Here is an 11258-nt window from a genome sequence, read left to right on the forward strand (position 1 = left end):
TCAACCCCGGGAATGCCCGTGCCGGAATGACCTGTGACATGGCTGGGCGGTCCTGCTACACCGCCCCTGAAGCCCCGCCCACGAGATGCTCATGGAGTCAGAGTAGATGAATGAGAACGGGGCTTTGAGTCACACATTTTTTGTTGTTGTTGTTTTGTTAGTTTTGTTTTTTTTTATTCGATATAATTTATTTACATTTTAAATGATTTCCCCTTTTCTAGCCCCCCCCCCACTCCCCGATAGTCCCTTCTCTTCCCCTGTCCTCCCTCCCACCCGTTAGTTTTGTTTTTTAATTTAATGAAAACTTTAGCTTGAAAACTGAATCCCAGATGGTCTAGAACTGGCTATGTGGCCCAGGCTGGCCTCGAACTCACAGATATCCACCTCCCGAGTGGTGTACAGGCAAGGTACTCCGAACAGCTGACTTCATCTTTTCTGCCACCTCTGAACTTTTGCAGTGTCCTGCCTCCCCCGCGCGGCAGGTGGAGGGATAGGTTTCTCTCTTCCACGAAGCGTTCTGAGCATGTGAGTTCAGCATCGCGGTTGAATCCTCGGGATTTTGAATTCAAAGGATGGCCTTGACCTGCAAAATCACGCTGGCCTGACGGAGCAGCTGCAAGGGCGGAATTCCGGAGCTGTTCCCTAGTGGCCGCTAGGGGACACTATTCCCACAGAAAACAATGGACGCGTCTCCGCGTTAGGGCTAAGTTCTTGAGTTAGGCCTGCTAACACTGTCCCCTCGTGGCAGATGCGTGGGTCAGCAGTATATTCGAGCACTGTTTTGTGTCGCGCCGGGCAGGCACAGGTTGGTGGCGGGCTCGGCGTCCCCACTAACCCACTAAGTCCTCTCCTCCCTCCTCCTCTCCTCTCCTCTTCCTTCTCACCCCTCCCCTCCCTCTCTTTAAGACTAGATCTCTCCTGTAGCCACTGTAGCCGAATATGACTTTGAAACTCTGGCTCATTAAAATAGCCTGTCTGTCTCTGTCCTTAGTTGTAGGGCATGGGAAAGCCACGCTGTGGGTGTCTCCCGCAGCCGGGGTTCCTGCTGACCAGGTAGCCAAGGATGGCCCTGGACTCTTTATTTATCCTTTTTTATATATTGTAATGTAATTATAGTTCTCTCTTCCCTTTATCCCTCTAAGTCCACCCACATATGCTTCCTTGCTCTCTTTCAAATTCATGGCCTCTATTTTTATTGTTATTATATGCATATATGCCCATGTATATACATATACACTCCTAAATATAACCTGTTTGGCCTGTATGATGTTACTTGCATGGATGTTTTCAGGACTGATCATTGTTTTTGTTTTTGTTTTGTTTTGTTGATGTTGTTGGTTGGTTTGTTTGTTTGGTTGGTTGGTTGGTTTTTTGAGACAGGGTTTCTCTGTGTAGCCCTGACTGTCCTGGAACTCACTCTGTAGACTAGGCTGGCCTTGAACTCAAAGATCCTCCTGCCTTTGCCTCCCAAGAGCTGGGATTAGAGGTGTGCACCACCACTGCCCGGCTGACCATTGGTTTTGAATAACCAAATGGTGTGCTCCTGGGGAAGACCGTTCCTTCCACTCTCTGAATTTCTTAATCGCCTGGCTGTCTTTTGTGCAGGGCTGACACGTGGTCCTCTGGGCTTCCCTCTGTCCACACTGAGATGTCTATTGGTGTCGTCCCTGTTCAGTTCACATTTAGGCAGGCGTGCCGGTGATGCATTATGGATGCAGCTTCTGATATTTCTAGAAGACACAATCACACAGCAGCCCCCAGTCCTCTGGCTCTTTATGTCTCTTCCCAAGGGTTCCCTGAGCCTCACATACAAGGGTGCTTTTGTCTGTCTGTCTGTCTGTCTGTCTGTCTGTCTTGCTTTGTTTGTTTTGTTTGGGTGCCACCCCTGCCCCACTAATATGAGGATGTTTGTGAATGTATCCATTGAGACTGTCGTCCTCAACTCTGCATGATGATTGGTTGTGGGGTTTTTTCGAGTGGTCTCCATCCGTTGGAAAGCGAAGTTTCCTTGATGGGGCCCGGGACCTGCAGCTGCATGTGCAGATCTGACGATAGGCTAAAAAAAAGATTTATTCATTTCTCACGTACAAGTGCTTTGTCTGTGTGTGTGTTAGTTAGGGTTTGCATTGCTGTGAAGAGGCACCATGGCCAAGGCAACTCTTTTTTTTAACCATTATTATTATTATTTTCTAAATTCTTTGTTTACATTCCCAATGCTTTCCCCTTTCCCGGTTCCCCCCACCCCATATGTCCCATAAGCCTTCTTCTCTCCACCCATTCTCCAATCACCTCCCTCCTTTTTCTCTGTCCTGGTACTCCCCTACAATGCTGGATCAAGCCTTTCCAGGATCAGGGCCCTCTCCTAACTTCTTCATGGGAGTCATTTGATATGCTAATTGTGTCCTGGGTATTCAGAGCTTCTGGGCTAATTATTATCCACTTATCAGAGATCGCATTCCATGTGTGTTCTTTTGTGACAAGGCGACTATTATAAAGGGGGCTGCTTACAGGTCAGAGGTTCAGGCCGCTTCTTCTTGGCGGGAAGCATGGCAGCGCCCAGGCAGGCGTGGCAGGAGGAGCTGAGAGGTCTCCATCTTCATCTGAAGGAAGCCAGGAGCAAACTGTCCATGGGCAGCTAGGAGGAGGGTCTCCAAGCCCACTCCCGCAGTGACATACGCCCTCCAAAAAGGCCACACATACTCCAACAAGGCCACGCCTCCTAATAGTGCCACTCTCTGGCCCAAGCATATGCAAACTACCACAGTATGTTTGTGCACATATGTGTGCCTGGTGCTTGGAGGTCAGATGGGGGAATAAGACCCCTTGTAACTATACCTATAATCTTAGCCACTGAGCCATCTCTCTAGCCCTGACTTTTTTTTCTTCAGGGTTTCTCTGTTTAGTATTGACTGTCCTGGAACTCACTCTGTAGACCAGGCTGGCCTTGAACTTGGAGATTCACTTGCCTCTGCCTCCCACTGAGATTAAAGGTGTACGCCACCACCACCAAGCTCAACCAACCTTAAACTCTTGATCCTCCTGCCTCCGTCCCCCATCAGCACAGCAACATCACAGTCATATCATCTAACGGGGGGAGGGGGGGGGCACTCAGTTAGAGAGCTCACACGTGAGACCCTGGGTTAAATTTCCAGCTCCACAGAACTAAAATGAAATAAAATTCCACATTCTCTTGAAGAATCAGGAAAACTTAAAATGATGGTGGAAGCCACTGTAATGGAAAAGCCAACATGAACTGGGAACAGTTTCAAAAGTCAAACATGACTCCAGGACTGGGAACTGAGAGCAGGTGGCTCCTCTGATGGTCATCCCTAGCTGTAGAGAGAGTTTGTGGCTTGACTGGGCTGCGTGAGACCACTTCTGGAATGAGGAAGAAAGGAAGGGGCTGGAGAGGTGGCCCGGTGGTTGGAGTGTTCTAAGACAGGAGCTGAGTGGAGACCCCAGCACGCGAGTGACCAAGTGACCGTTCAGGATCACTGAGAGACAGCCTCAAGGCAGCGAGGCAGAGAGAGCAAGGAGGAGCAGGGGCCCCTGGAGTTCTCCATCCTAATCCTGCTGCTGTGGGAGCACACGCATCTGTGCACGGACTGTCCACACGCACGCGTGCACACACCACACAGACACAGAGGAGGGGCGGGAATTTGGCCAGTTTTGTTTTTGTTTTGTGAGCCAGGGTTTCTCTGTGTAGCCTTGGCTGTCCTCCAACTCAGAAATACGCCTGCCTCTGTTTCCTAGTCTGCACGCCTACTGCACCCCAATATTACCTCACCCCAATTATAAAGATTTAAAAACAGGGCAGCAGGCTTTCGAAGCCAGAGGCTTCTAAAGCTAGGAAAGAAAACCAAACCTTTTTGTTCTTATTTTTATTCACTTTATTTTATTCAGCATTTTCAGGCACGGTCTCTACATAAGCCCTGGCTATCCTGGAACTCTCTCTGTAGACAAGGTTGGTCTTGAACCCACAGAGATCCCCCTGCCTCTGCCTCCCAAGTGCTGGGACTAAAGGTGTGTGCCACCTGGCCTGGCACCTTTTTACTTTTTTTTTTTTAAGATTTATTTATTTGTTTTATGTGTATGAGTACACTGTAGCTGTACAGATGGTTGTGAGCCATCATGTGGTTGCTGGGAACTGAACTCAGGACCTCTGCTTGCTCTGGCCCAAAGATTTATTTATTGTTATATGTCAGTATACGGTAGCTGTCTTCAGACTCACCAGAAAAGGGCATCAGATCTCATTACAGATGGCTGTGAGCCACCATGTGGTTGCTGGGATTTGAACTCAGGACCTCTGGAAGAGCAGCCAGTGCTCTTGACCGCCGAGCCATCTCTGTGGCCACCTTTTTACTTTTTAAGGGGATTATGTCAGGTGTTCTGTGTGGCAGTGACGTCTAGATGACTAGCGCAGTCCCCAACCACTATCTTAAGAAGTCTATATGAATCACTCCATCTTTAAATGTTGTTACTAGTAAATATCAATTATACACGATCATGGGATTCTATGACACTCTTGTCAATGTGTCAGAGGATTTGCTGTCGAGTGAATTTGGTGCTGTCTTTATCCCTCTTCACAGATGAGATAACTGAGGCATGAAGAATTAGACACCTGCCTAAGGCTAAAAGGGTCTTCAAACGATCTCTAATTCTCTCTCTCTATATATATATATCCATCCTGCCTGTCAGGCAAGGGCTCTAACTATTGAGCTTCATCTCCAACTGCTTGACTGTTTTGTTTAGCTAAGACAAAAGTCTTGCTCTGATTCTAGGTTGGTCTTGAACTTTTGACCCTGTAGATGCTTTGGCAGCAGGTTTGCGGCTCTAGGCCTGGGCCTTGACCTCTGCATTCCTAGGAAGGTTTCCTTACAGTCCTCTCAGCTGGGAGCACCTGCTTAGCCAGGCAGGGAGGATCATGGGAATCGGGATCACATCCCGGACCAAGCAAGTAAGAGATCATCTGGGGAAACAAACCAGTTCTGACCTGAAACTTAGCCAAATCCTCAGAGGGGTCAAAGAAAACAATCGGCCCAGCAGAGGAATTTTCCTTGCTCCTTTGAAGAGAGGTGGGAAGGTCGATGGAAGGATTTCTCAGGGTGGTTAGTGACAAGGCAGGCGCTGCTCCCCCCGGCCTGGAATTCTTCCCCTTTCCTGGAGACAGCCTCTGGGAAAGTTGCTAGTATAAAATGGAGTCCCAGTCTGCGATGATCATAAATGCCTGCCCTCTGGGGATGAGGAGCAAGGACCTGGAACAAGCCTGGAGGGCAGAGAAACCCTGTCTCAAAACCAGACAGACAGCAGACAGACAGCAGACAGACAGCAGACAGAAGCAGACAGCAGCCAGACAGCAAACGGGGATTTGCAAAACTAGACTCACTTCAAATCACCACACACTGGAGTCAGGAGGACGGGAAAGAGATCTCATGGGGCTGTGTATGCCTATAGGGTGTGCGGTAAGAAACCATCAGACTGGGCAAGGCTGAGTGGTAGCCTTGCCCAGTGAGGAGCTGGGGGCATGTGTGGCCTGGCTGGAGAGGGCTGGCCTGGCATTTGGAACACCCGAATTCCACTCCCAGCAATCAGTGACCTGTATCCGCAGTAACAGTGCCAGGGAGATGATTCAGTTCTCCTGCCTGACAAACAGGAGAACCTGCACTTGATCCCCAGCAAGTCATAAAAAAAAAGGCCAAGAGAAGCAGCATGTGGCTGTAACACAAGCACAAGGAAGCAAAGCAGGAGGACACACACACAGTCACACACATTCACAGCCACACTCATACACACTCACACTAACATACACTCTTATACAGACACACACACTCACATACACTCTTACAAACACATACACACTCACATACACTCTTATACACACACAGACGCACACACTCATACACACACTCACATACACTCTTACAAACACACACAGACACACACACATATACAAACACTCACATACACTCTTACAAACACACATGGATACATATACACACACTTATACACAAACTCACACTTACACAGGCACACACACTCACACACGCTCATACACACAGACACACACTCACAATCACTCGCATACACATACCCACATTCATATACACTCTTATACACACACAGACGCACACTCACACACAATCACACACACACTCATATACACACTCACATTTACATACACTCTTACTTACACAGGCACACACACACATACACATAAGACAACCAATACTAACCTCTGGTGTTCACAAACAGGTGCCTACAGGCATGTGTACACACACTCAGGCACATGTGTACATGTGACATAACCAAACACTTAAAAGTATATAACCAGCCAGGCCCAGTTACCTTTAATCCCAGCACTTGGGAGGCAGACACAAGTGGATCTCTGTGAGTCTGAGGCCAGCCTGGTCTATATAGTGAGTCCCAGAACAGTCAGAATACCCAGAGAGATCTCGATTCTTTTTTTTTTTTTTTAAGATTTATTTATTATATTAAGTACACTGTAGCTGTCTTCAGACACTCCAGAAGAGGGCATCAGATCTCATTACAGATGGTTGTGAGCCACCATGTGGTTGCTGGGATTTGAAATCAGAACTTCAGAAGAGCAGTCAGTGCTCTTACCTGCTGAGTCATCTCTCCAGCCCCGAGATCTTGGTTCTTAATTCAGAAAGAAAGAAAGGAAGGAAGGAAGGAAGGAAGGAAGGAAGGAAGGAAGAAAGAAAGAAAGAAAGAAAGAAAGAAAGAAAGAAAGAAAGAAAGAAAGAAAGAAAGAAAGAAAGATGAAAAAGAAAAAAAAGGAAGGAAGACAGAAAGGAAAGAAAGAAAATCTAATGTATATATTTATACTCCCCCCCCCCTCTCTCTCTAATCCTTAAGTATCCACCGAGTATTCATTCCAGACATCCACAGACACCAACAGTCTAGGATGTCCAAATCTCTCACACAAATAGCAGAGGCCAGGTGTGCCGGTGCCCCTGTGATCCCAGGCCGTCTGGCTGCATAGACAGATCCTTCTAAAACACCAAAGGCTGAGTAGCTGGAGCGACGGCCTGAGAGCCTACCAGACACAGGAAAATGTGAGTTCCGAGCTTCGGGGCCCATCTCAAAAGCTGGGTGCAGCGGCACAGGCCTGCGATCTCAGGGATGGGGAGACAGAGGCAGGATCCCAGGCGCTCGAGGGCAGCCAGTCTAGCTGACTTCAGAGAGGGAAAATGGGCCACGTGAGAGTGCGGGTCTTGGTGCATGGTTGGTGGAAGAGCAGGGGTTAGCACATGGTCCCACGATGTCCCATCCCAGAACTCAAGAGGCAGAGGCAGGAGGATCAGGTGTTCAGGCTCCTCTGCTATAGTGCTCTAGTTTGAGGCCAGCCTGGGCTAGAAACCCTGTCTCAAAAGTAAATAAATCTCTAAACAATTGAAAATACATAAAATGGGAGGGGTTAAAGAAGGCGCTATCTCCGGCTTCCACAAGTAAACAGACACTTGCACATTTGTACACAGATTAAACAAGCAAACAAAGCCACCGGAGGCTGAGTGTGGCTCTGGGGTAGAGTTTCTCTCTAAAATGTCTTCAGTCCCGTGCTGCGTGTTCAGCACTGAAGAAACATTGTAACAGGGGCCGGCAAGACGGCTCTGAGGGTAAGGCCGTTTGCAGCCAAACCTGACAGTCTAAGTTTAAATCCTAGGACTCACACGGTATAAAAATGAGAACTGTGACCCAGAGACTGCCCTCTGACCACCACACAGTCACCCACACAGCATAAATGATTTAAAACCGTTTAAATTTAAATATACTTTCTGCTTTTGTTTTTTGAGATAGGGTTTCTTCGTTTAGCCCTGGCTGTCCTGGAACTCATTCTGTAGACTAGGCTAGCCTTGAACTCACAGATCCTTTGTCTCTGCCTCCAGAGTGCTGGGTTTAAAGGAGTGTGCCACCATGCCAGGTTGAAAAGTACATTTAAATAATGAACTGGCATAGTAATTTTATAGGCCTCACACATCCTTTCTGAGAATAAGAAACCTGGGTGGTTTATAGCTCATCATGACCATGTGGAAACAGTTTTATATTGAGTATTTTACAGGCGATACAGAGGAGAAGCGTGCTTTATGCAGGTAGAATGCCATTTCAATTTTTAATTTTAGCATCTTATTTCTTTATTGTAGAGGGTGGTTCTCTCCTTTCTGGGATCATGAGGGTGCAGGGATTAAACTCAGGTGGTCAGGTCTGGTGACTTTTTTGTTTTGTTTTGTTTTGGTTTTGAGACACATATGACCCAGGATAGTCTGGAATTCATTGTGTAGCCCCAGGCTGACCTTGAACCTTGAGGTCTCTTTTTGTTTTGGTTTGGTTTTGTTTTTGTTTTTGTTTTCGAGACAGGGTTTCCCTGTGTAGCCCTGGCTGTCCTGGAACTCACTCTGTAGGCCAGGCTGGCTTCAAACTCAGAAATCTGCCTGCCTCTGCCTCCCAAGTGCTGGGATTACAGGTGTGCGCCACCACCGCCCAGCTGACCTTGAGTTCTTGATCCTCCTGTCTCAGTCTTCTGGGACTGACTTGGGCTGAGAGTTTTTTTAGCTCTGCAGTCGAAAGGGAGTGGTTTTGCTCAGTTTCCCCTCCTGCAGTCTGGACTCTTAAAGACACCTTCCTCAGAGCTGATGTTCTGTGGATCCTGAGGTATTCCAAGGAGCTCTTAGCACCCAGCGGCCGCTCAGTCACGTTCTTGACAGCTACTCTCTCAGCAAGCCTGTCTCCCCACAGTTTCGGGGAGCACTTTTGCCCCAAGCACCTCGACAACTGATCAGAAAACCTCCCCACTTAACCAGGACTATCACCACGGCTCATAACAATTTTGATTTCAATTTTAATAAGTCATTTATTTGTTTTATTTGTGTGTAGACAGGCCTTGGTGTGGTGTGTGTGTGTGTGTGTGTGTGTGTGTGTGTGTGTGTGTGTGTGGTGGGCAGAGTGCAGATGTGGAGGGGATCAAACTCGGGTCACCAGGCTTGGCAGTAAGTACCTTACCCAGTGAGTCGCTTCGCTGGCCCTGAAGGCTGCCTTTCGCATCTAGCCTCCTGAAGCAGCCGGAATGTCTTTAAGATTGACTAGCTGTCGCCTGTGGCAATAAGTAGTTCTTTTTTGTCTTCCTGAAGAATATTCCATGGTACGGACAGACCCTGGCTCAACGTTCACTCCTGGACACACAATTGGCCATTTCAAGTCATTGGCAATAATGAATAAAGCTGCTGTTTCCACTGTGGTTACATTCATGGGCAGTGGGTTTTCGGGCAGGGTGCAGGGCAGTAGTTAGCTGGAGGACAATTTTTAATTACATTTCAAGAGAAAAGCAATTAGATGAACACACTGAAATCCCAGCAGCCACTGGGAAAGGAGGAGAGCAAGAAGAAGGGGGAGTGTCATACCGCGTGACTTAGGTCCAAGAAAGCAGACAGGTTGGGCCAGCGACAGGGCTTAGGAGATGAAGGGGCTGTCTGCCAAGGCTGGAGACCTAATACCCAGATCCACGTGATGGAAGGAAGGAAGTCACTCCCACAAGCTGTTCTGTGACCTACACACACACACACACACACACACACACACACACACACACACGCACGCACACACGCACACACAAGTAATTAAACAAATGTAAAAAGAAAGCAATCAGGTGTGACAATGGCAGTCTGCAAGCATTTGCATGGGGCATGGAGGGGCAGCGGGGTCATCAGAGAAAGCAGTGAGAAAGCCCAAAGGGTCAAAGGGAACACGCTTAGGGTTTTGTTCACTGTGCAAAGATTTATATAAAAAGGGTGTGTCCTGATTTGCTTTCTATTGCAAGGGTAAAGACCATGGCCAGCCAGGCAGTAGTGGTGCACGCCTGTAATCCCAGCACTTGGGAGGCAGAGGCAGGCAGATTTCTGAGTTTGAGGCCAACCTGGTCTACAGAGTGAGTTCTAGGACAGCCAGGGCTATACAGAGAAACCCTGTCTCTTCTGGAGATCCTGACTTCAAATCCCAGCAACCACATGGTGGTTCACAACCATCTGTAATGAGATCTGACACTCTCTTCTGGTGTGTCTGAAGACTGCTAGAGTGTACTGATATATAATAAATAAATAAATCTCTTTTAAAAAAGAGAGAGAAATTTGGGGTTGGGGAAGAGTTTATTTCATATTATAACTCTCAAGGAAAACACCTTCACCTTTCTTTTATATAGAAAGGCAGGGCCGAAACTGCAGGAGCCTAGAGGCAGGAACTGAAGTAGAAGCCACAGGAAATGCTCCTTATCAACTGTATTCCTTTGAATGAGAAAAGCTCTGTGGTGGTTTGAATAAAATGACCCCCATAGGCTTACATGAGCAGCACTATTAGGAGCTGTGGCCTTGTTGGAGGATAGGCTTTGAGGTTTCAGAAGCTCAAACCAAGCCTAATTTTTCCGTTGCCTCTTCCTGCTGCTTGTGGATCCAGACGTAGAACTCTCAGTCACCTCTGCAGCACTATGTCTGCAGCACTATGTCTGCCGCCTTGCTTCCTACCATGATGATAATGGACTAAACTTCTGGAACTGTTAGCCAGCCCTGATGAAATGTTCTCCTTTATAAGAGCTGCCATGGTCATGGTGCCTCTTCACAGCAATAAAATCCTAAGATGGAAATTGGTACCAGGAGTGGGGTATTGCTATAATAGGGCCCGACTACATGGCTTCTTGGCAGAAAGTGGGTTTTCAGACTTTGGATTAGCAAAGCAGTTGAATCCTGTAATCAGGGCTTAATGAGCCATAACGTAGAGGACAGTTACAGTGAGAGTGATTTGAACTGTGGGGGCCTGGCTCAAAAGGTTTCAGAGGAGAAGATTACTAAGTGGACTAGAACCCTATCTTTTAATATTTTGGTGAAGAATGTGACTGTTTCTACCCTTGCCTAAAGAACATATGCCTGAATGTGGTAGGTTTAATAGGAATGGCTTTTTTTTTTTTTTTTTTTTTTGGTTCTTTTCAAGACAGGGTTTCTCTGTATAGCCCTGGCTGTCCTGGAACTCACTCTGTAGACCAGGCTGGCCTCGAACTCAGAAATCCGCCTGCCTCTGCCTCCCGAGTGCTGGGATTACAGGCGTGCGCCACCACCACCTGCCTAGGAGTGGCTTTCATAGACTCACGTGTTTGAATGCTTGGCCCATGGGGAGTGGCACTATTATGAGGTGTGGCCTTGTTGGAGGAAGTATGTCACTGTGGGGGCAGGCTTTGAGGTCTCCTATGCCCAAGCTCT

The sequence above is a fragment of the Apodemus sylvaticus genome, chromosome 7 (assembly GCF_947179515.1).
Source record: "Apodemus sylvaticus chromosome 7, mApoSyl1.1, whole genome shotgun sequence".
NCBI classification, from domain to species: Eukaryota; Metazoa; Chordata; class Mammalia; order Rodentia; family Muridae; genus Apodemus; species Apodemus sylvaticus.